This window comes from Mus musculus, chromosome 8 (assembly GCF_000001635.26).
Source record: "Mus musculus strain C57BL/6J chromosome 8, GRCm38.p6 C57BL/6J".
Lineage (NCBI taxonomy): Eukaryota > Metazoa > Chordata > Mammalia > Rodentia > Muridae > Mus > Mus musculus.
Window position 1 is genome coordinate 122553228 of NC_000074.6, and position 8597 is coordinate 122561824.

Below are 8597 nucleotides of genomic sequence, written 5' to 3' on the forward strand. Positions count from 1 at the left end.
GGTCTACAAAGTGAGTTCCAGGGCAGCCAAGACTATATAGAGAAACCCTGTCTCGAAAAAACAAAAAACAAAACAAAACAAAACAAAAACCAGACCAGATCCTTAGTATCAGAACATTCCTTCTTGTCCTTTGCCAAACAGGGAGAGGCAGATCAGGCCAGATCAGCAACAGCCTGCCTGGCCCTCAGCCCTGGTACCTCTGTATCACCTTTCTCCCTCTCTCTCTTCCTCTGTCTTTTGACCTGGCTTCATACTTGCTGTGTAGTTCAAGGATAACCTTGAACTGATCTTTGTGCAGCCGACAGGAGGTGTGTAGGATTGCAGGTGTACACCATTACACTGAGAACTGTCCCCAGGGTGAAGAGGATGGCACAGGGCCAGAGTAGACAGAGGGATGCAACTCTGCCAGTAGGGTCCCCACTTTTTCTGAGAGGTGACCAGTCACCCCTACTTGTCTCTACTGGAATTAACATTCCAGGATGCAGAAACACCCTGTTATGGTTTGTATATGCTCAGCCCAGGGAATGGCACTATTAAAAGGTATAGCCCTGTTGGAGTGGGCGTGTCACTGTGGGTGTAGGCTTTAAGATTCTCCTCCTAGCTGCCTGGAAGCCAGTCCTTTGCTAGCGGCCTTCAGATGAAGATGTAGAACTCTCAACTCTGCCTGCACCATGCCTGCCTGAATGCTAATAGACTGAACCTCTGAACCTGTCAGCCACCGCAATTAAATATTGTCCTTAGAAGACTTGCCTTGGTCATGATGTCTGTTCACAGCAGTAGAACCCCAACTAAGCCGGGCATGGTAGCGCATGCCTTTAATCCCAGCACTTGGGAGGCAGAGACAGGCAGATTTCTGAGTTCGAGGCCAGCCTGGTCTACAGAGTGAGTTCCGGGGCAGCCAGGGCTACACAGAGAAACCCTGTCTCAAAAAACCAAAAACCAACCAACCAAACAAACAAACAAACAAAAATGGCTAAATGGGGCTGGAGAGATGACTCAGCAGTTAAGAGCAATGGCTGCTTTTCCAGAGGTCCTGAGTTCAATTCCCAGCAACCACATGGTGGCTCACAACCATCTGTAATGGGATCTGATGTGCTTTTCTGGTGATTATGAAGACAATGACAGTGTATTCAAGTGTGTGTGTGTGTGTGTGTTTGTGTGTGTGTGTGTGTGTGTGTGTGTGGTTAAAATGGCCAAGAATGGTGGTCCATACCTTTAGCCCCAGCACTGGGGAGCAGAGGCAGGAAGATTTCTAAGCTCGAGATTAACCTGATCTACAGTGTGAGTTCCAGGACAGCCAGAGCTACACAGAGAAACCCTGTCTTGAAAAAATGATTAAAATGCCAAGTTGATGGTGTGTGATTTACTATATCAACAGGTTTTTGTTATTGTTGTTGTTTTTTATTTGCTTTTTTTGTGCCTAGTCTTATCGTACCTTGTTATGCTCTGTTTGGTTTATGGCCCTGGGAGGCCTGCTCTATTCTGAAGGGAAACTGAGGAGAAGTGTATCTGGGTGGGTGGGAGGGGCTGGAGAAAAGGAGGGAGGGGAAACTGAGGTTTTGATGTATTGTATGAGAGAAGAATATGAACACACACACACGTGCGCACACGTTTCAAATAGCGCATCCTAAGCTCCCTCCACCCACTCCCAGGGCCAGCCAGCCTTGCCAACTTCTCGAGCATCTTGCTTCCTTGGCTCCTGGCCAGCAAATGTGATATTTGGGGAGCTATTATTTCAGTTCCCTGAGTACATTTCTACCAAGCGCCAATTCCCATTCTTGGAAACAGAAAATTTCATCTAGAAAGTTGGCTTGTACCTGCCTTTGCCTGCAGATCACAGGACTATGCCAAAGAGCTGTTTTGGCCTAGGCAAAGATACAGGCTCTATCAAGATGCCACCCATGAGATAGGCCCCTCCTATCTCCTTCCACCCTCCATCTAGGTCACCAGCAGCTGGTAGCCCCAGAAGGCTTCTCCAGGTTGAGAGGACCTGGGACACTCATGTTGGGGAACATACCTGGAGTGACACTTGTCTCTCTCCCTTCCAGTGACCATAAGTTTAAAGGATTCACACCAGCCAGCCACTGACCATGTTTATAGGCACTCTCACCTTCCAGAGCCTGGCAGTATCCCAGAGGTCTCTGCCCACTCTTTCCCACTTGTCCCTGCTCATGCTAACACTGGGCCCGAGTCTCGAGGACCCCAAGTCCATGTTTATTATTTGGAGTTGTATCTAAAACCTTCCCTACTTCCTGAATGCCAGGTGGAATCAGAAGGTTGGTCATTGAGGATGGGCACAGTAGTACACTTTGTGAGCCCGGCATTCAGGTGGCAGAGGCAGGAGAGTCACAGCAAACTCAAGGCTGGGCTGCTGTTTGTTTGTCGAGACAGGGTTTCTCTGTGTGACAGCCCTGGTTGTCCTGGAACTTGCTTTGTAGACAAGACCGGCCTTGAACTCACAGAGATTCACTGGGCTCTGCCCCCCTAGTGCTGGGATTAAAGATGCACACAATCACTGCCCAGCTAAGACCTTGTCTTAAAACAAACAAAAAGCTGGACGTATTGGTTTATAATCTCTACACTTGGATATTGAGGTAGGAGGAGTCAAAGCCAGTCTGGACTACCTGAAACTAAGTCTTAAATAAACATATAAGGGTCTAAAGGCCAGAGAGATGGCTCAGCTCAGTGGGTAAAGATGCTTACAACCCAGTCTGACTAGCTGAATTGGACCCCTAACAACACACATGGGGAAAAGAGAATCAGCTCACAGAAGTTGCCCTCTGATTTCAACATACATAGATGTTTTTCAAAAAATAAAGAAAAATGAGGTTGGTAGTTGAGACCCCTCTGGGAAGCCTGCCAGTAAGGCTTGTGGTCAGGAGGAGCGTTTGGCAAATTACTAACAGGAGAGGGCTGGGGGCAGGAGCAAGGGTTCAGCCCACACTCATGTGAGGAAGATGGGGGAAGACAGCCAGATTAGTCATCTGCATTTTCCAAATGAGTTCAGCATCAGGAGGATGTCTGTGGTTATACTAGCCCATCTAGACAGCAAAACCAGATCAAGACTGGAGTGGGGGATTTGGGAGGGATAAACCCAAACCAACTGGAGGTTGATGGCCCAGACCCAAGCCTGAACCCAAGGGTTGCACTGAACCACACACATGTCTCACTGAGGTTGTTTCTAGCCAGGCCACAGAAGAACTATAACTGACAGCCTCTGGCCAGCCTGAACCATTGCACTATTTCCTAGTAAGCAGCGGTGGCTTAGTTTCCCTGGACAGGCCTTCCAATACAGGCCAACATTGGAACAAAGCGACCCAGAGCCAGAGGGTGCTGGAGAGCTAGCTCTCCTACCTGCTCTCCAGCCCTGCTAAGGGTTCCCTGGCCTCCTTCCCAGGGGTGACTCTGCCATCGTGGCTCTTAGAGGCAGGGAACCACAGCATGGCCTCTTCCAAGACCTGCTCAGAGCCAGGAGGGAGGGATAAGCCTGTGTGCAGACTTGGCTACCCATACCCCCACTGCCGCTCGCTCACCCTTTTCCTGCCCACAGCTGGGTGTGGAGGCGGGCCCTGCTCAGGGGTAGAAGTGCTAGTAAACTCCACCCCTTCCTCCTTTTCAGGAAGTGCCAAGAGGGGTTACAAAGAAAGGCCCAGCTGCTCTCTGGAAGCCTGTCCGATCCCTTCATGGATTGCCTTTCTTCCGACTGAGGGTGCCCGGGGGTCTCCTAGCACTCCCACTGGCCCAGATAGAAGTCACGTGCTTCTCAGGGAAAGCGTGCTCAGGCTGGCCACCGCGAGGATGGCCCTATTCTCATGTCCCATGGGCCTAGGTTAGAAGCAGCGATGAGAGAAAAGAACTTGGGCATCCAGGGTCTATCTGCTGATTTTATGTCACTCCTCACAGTGACAATGACCAGTACTTACAGATCTCAGGGTAAACAATCCTTTTTTTTGTTTGTTTGTTTTTTGAGACAGGGTTTCTCTGTATAGCCCTGACTGCCTGGAACTCACTCTAGACCAGGCTTAATTCCCAGAGAATCCTTAAGGCCGTGATCAGACACCACTGCAATGTGCTGGCTGCTGGTCCTCACCAGCAAACTGCACTCCTTGTATCCATAGACAATAATGAATTCATGGCAGCCCCAATATTAACCATGCCCACCTCCTGCTATGGCTCTTGGCTGGCATGGAGAAGGAGATGTCTGTGGCACACCTGTGCCCACATATGTCCACTTCTAACTGACTGTGTGCCCAGCTTCATGCAGATAGCCCAGCCTAGCCTAGAGCCCTGTCTGCCTGCTTGGTCCTCCTTGCCTCTCACACTGTTCCTTGTGGGACCTGCCCCAAGAACCATTGGCTCCAGCTCTGCTTCTTTTGTGTTCCAGGTCCCCAGTCCTTGGTTGGGAGAGGTGTGGCTCAGTGGTAGAGTGCTCGCCTGCCATGTGTGTGGCTCTGGCTTTTATGGGTGTGTGAATGTGTACCAGGTTTTGTCCCTGCCGTAGTTCCTGTAGCTCCTACTGTTAGGCTCCATTCAGCACCCGCGGCTTCTCCTAGCGCCCCTCCCCTCCCCCACCCCAAACCTCCCCTTCCTAGGGGTTATGCTTCCGCTTCCCCTCCCCCACCTTCAGATCCTTTGTAACCTCAGTCCTGTACTCTCTTGGCCTTCTTCTCTCCCTTCTCTTCCCTTCCTCTTTTTCTCTCCTCCAACCCCTCTCCTCTCACGGCCCAGGCCAGTCTGCTGGCCCCGTTCAGTCTGGACGCTTCCAGATGCCTCTGGCTTTGCTCTCTGTCATATCTACTATAAACCTCCTCGAGATGGCTCAGCGGTTAAGAGCACTGACTGTTCCTCTGAAGGTCCTGAGTTCAAGTCCCAGCAACCACATGGTGGCTCACGACCACCTGCAATGAGATCTAACACCCTCTCCTGGTGTGTCTGAAGACAGCTACAGTGTACTTACTATAATAAATAAATAAATCTTTGGGCTGGAGCGAGTAGAGCCAGAGCAAACGGGGCTGGAGAGAGCAACCATCCATAATGAGATCTTACATTCTCTTCTGGTGTGTCTGAAGACAGCTACAGTGTACTTACATATACTAAATAAATAAATCTTAAATAACAAACAAACAAAACAAAACTCCTCCTCAGCCACACCTAGGAGCAGTCACTCCCCATTTCTTCAGTCACCTACTATAGCAGTTGTTGAGATCTCAAAACACCTCACCCACTGTACTGGCCCGCCACCTCTCACTGTCCCCCAGGACTTCTCTCTTGCCTCTGGATTCTTTGAGTCCTTCACTAGGCTGGTCTCTAATTATAATGGGTTTCTTTCTTCCTTTCTCTCTCTCTTTCTTTCTTTCTTAAAGATTTATTTATTTATTATATGTAAGTACGCTGTAGCTGTCTTCTGACACTCCAGAAGAGGGCACCAGATCTCATTACGGATGGTTGTGAGCCCCCATGTGGTTGCTGGGATTTGAACTCAGGACCTTTGGAAGAGCAGTCAGTGCTCTTAACCGCTGAGCCATCTCTCCAGCCCCTGTAATGGGTTTCTTATTATCAGGGGGAGATCTGAAGACAGGGCTATCCGTCAACAGTCCGAGGACCTCTGCCAGCAACCAGCATGCCTCACTCCTGCTGCCAATGAAGACATCCCTGCCAATGAAAGACTGGTTCTGTGAAATCCCATTTCTCAGCCCTGAGCTGGCCTTTTAGATGGGTCACTGAGAGAGAGATACGAATGACTGCAGTTCTCCATCATCTCCTCATGAGGAGGGAGGCACGTCTGAAGGCAGAACAAGCCAAGAGGAGAGGTAGGTAGCTGCCCTCTCAGAAGGCTCTCAGGCACAGCTTGGTGCAGGAATGCTGAGAATTCCCTCCTGGATTCCTTGGCGGGGGTGGGGGCGGGGGCGGGGGCGGGGGCGGGGGCGGACCTGTCAGGAAAGTCAGAAAGTGTTCTCTGGAGTGGGACCCACCACTGGCTCCTCCTGCTGGTGGCCATTTGCCTGGTCAGGTCCCTCCCAGGACCTGGTGTCTTCCTCTTTCCTTAAAGTGTGTCTGTCTCCTCCTCTTTACCACAGGCAGGACCTCTCTGTGCTGGCCAAAAGGCTCTGTGCCGGTCACCATGAGGCCAGGTTGTGTCTTCCACCTTCTGTGTGTCTTGCCCTGCCTCCCATGCCTCACACAGTTCAGCTGCTACTGTCTTACTCCCAGCCTCAGTGGGGAAGGTCAAAATGACTCCATGTCTTCTGTTTGGGTCATGGTCTAGCCAGCATTCCGCTGTAGGATAAAGTGCAGGGCCTATCTAGGGCATAGAACCAACTCAGATCCCATGAATGCCCCTGGCTCACTACTCAGGTCGTGAATCTGGCCACACTATTTCAAAGCCCAAGGGCCTCAGCTTAGGAGGCTTTTTCATTTAAAAAAAAAAGATTTATGTATTTATTTTTTTTTATTTATTTAAAAGATTTATTTATTTCATGTATGTAGGTACACTGTCCCTGTCTTCAGACACACCAGAAGAGGACAACGGATGACCTTTACAGATGGTTGTTGTGGGTTCAAGTCCCATTGTGAGCCACCATGTGGTTGCTGGGAATTGAACTTGGGACCTCTGGAAGAGCAGCTGGTGCTCTTAACTGCTGAGCCATCTCTCCAGCTCCAAGTGACTTTATCTTAAATACCATTCTCCTGACAGGCAGTGGTGGCACATGCCTTTAATCCCAGCACTTGGGAAAGCAGAGGCAAGCAGATTTCTGAGTTCGAGGCCAGCCTGGTCTTCAAAGTGAGTTCCAGGACAACCAGGGCTATACAGAGAAACCCTGTCTTGAAAAAACAAAACAAAACAAAACAAAAAACAAAACAAAACAAAAAAAAGGGCTGGTGAGATGGCTCCGTGGGTAAGAGTACCCGACTGCTCTTTCGAAGGTTTGAAGTTCAAATCCCAGCAACCACATGGTGGTACACAACCATCCATAATGAGATCTGACTCCCTCTTCTGGAGTGTCTGAAGACAGCTACAGTGTACTTACATATAATAAAAATAATAAATCTTAAAGACAAACAACAAAAAAATACCTTTCTCCTGTGATACAACTACATTAGCTGCTCTCCAGCTTCTGGGCCATGCAGACTCCCTCCAGAAACAGGAAATTGGGCACTGCGGATGAACTGGCATGTTGTAGGAGCCAGGGTATCATGGGAGCTTCCCATAGTAATAGACCTTAAGCAGCCTACAGTCCCGAGGCTGTAGGTGTGCATAGGAGTTGGCCATTATGAATTGGCCCTTATGCTTGAGAGAGGCTGCACGTGGAAGGCCAGCCCTTGCCAGCATGTGGTACTCCAGAGTTTCTGCTCTTCCTCCAGGGACAATGAAGGCTCAGGCAGAGGAGCAGCAAAGCAATGGTGGCCCGGAAGGGGCTATTGGAAAGAGACTTGGGAGGAGCCTGCTTGTCTCATCACTGGGCCTGGCTCTCCGAGAATGAGGTTGGGGAAATATTGGAGGCACTGCCAGGGCTCTACTGAGTTATTCAGACATTTTCTTTCTTTCTTTTTTTAAGATGTATTTATTTTAAGTATATGAGTACACTGTAGCTGTACAGATGGTTGTGAGCCATTATGTGGTTTCTGGGGATTGAACTCTGCTCCCTCTGGCCCTGCTCACTCTGGCACAAAAATTTATTTATTATTATATGTAAGTACACTGTAGCTGTCTTCAGACACACCGGAAGAGGGTGTCAAATTTCATTATGACTGGGATTTGAACTCAGGACCTTTGGAAGAGCAGTCAGTGCTTTTAACCACTGAGCCATCTCTCCAGCCCCCTCTTGAGGTCTTATAAATAATTCAAAGACCCTCTGCCAAGAAGGAGGGGCTAAGTATGTGGCCACCTGTGGGCAGTGGTGGGTAGCAGGCAGCAGATAAAAGACAGAGGGTATGTACCTTCACCCAGCTGATCAGTGGCCCCCAAGCAGGGAACCTGCACACAGAGCCCTGAGATCCAGTTGCTTCACCAAGTTTATAACCGTGTGACCCTCTATCAAATGGAACGGGCTGTGTGCTCAGGGCCCTGTGTCATGGTTGGCACTATATTAGCCGACTGTGCAGCAAGTGAGGACTATGTGCCCATGGAACTTTTTCAGCTCCACCCATGGCCAGGATGGGTTGCTGTCTAGGCTGACAGCCACAAGTCACTTCCTGTTGACAGAGTCTGTGCTAGGCTTCTCACCAAGCCCTGCTTCCACCAAGTTCTACCGCTCCATCTGAATCAGGAGAGACAAGGGAGGAACTGAATCCTGAGAGGCTCTGCCCTCGACCTAAGGCTATGCAATCAGCAGAGATGGAGCCATAAACTCCATCAGGATGATGATGGCAGTGAGGCTGATGCTGAGGATGTTAATGGCGGCGACGCTGATGATAATCAAGCTGATGATTTGGGTGGTTGGTAATAAAGGAAACCGTCAAATGTCTTATTAAAAAACATATTATGCCGGGCAGTGGTGCACACGCCTTTAATCCCAGCACTTGGGAGGCAGAGGCAGGCGGATTTCTGAGTTCGAGGCCAGCCTGGTCTACAGAGTGAGTTCCAGGACAGCCAGGGC

General features: G+C 49.7%; 1 long non-coding RNA gene across 1 annotated transcript; it reads left to right on the top strand.

The window, feature by feature from the left end:
* The first annotated feature begins 3120 nt into the window (after window positions 1-3120).
* On the top strand, window positions 3121-6381 carry Gm34847. The gene is made up of 3 exons (XR_388136.2): window positions 3121-3933; window positions 5561-5810; window positions 6078-6381. It is a non-coding gene; the product is annotated as a predicted gene, 34847 (long non-coding RNA).
* Window positions 6382-8597: the final 2216 nt, after the last annotated feature.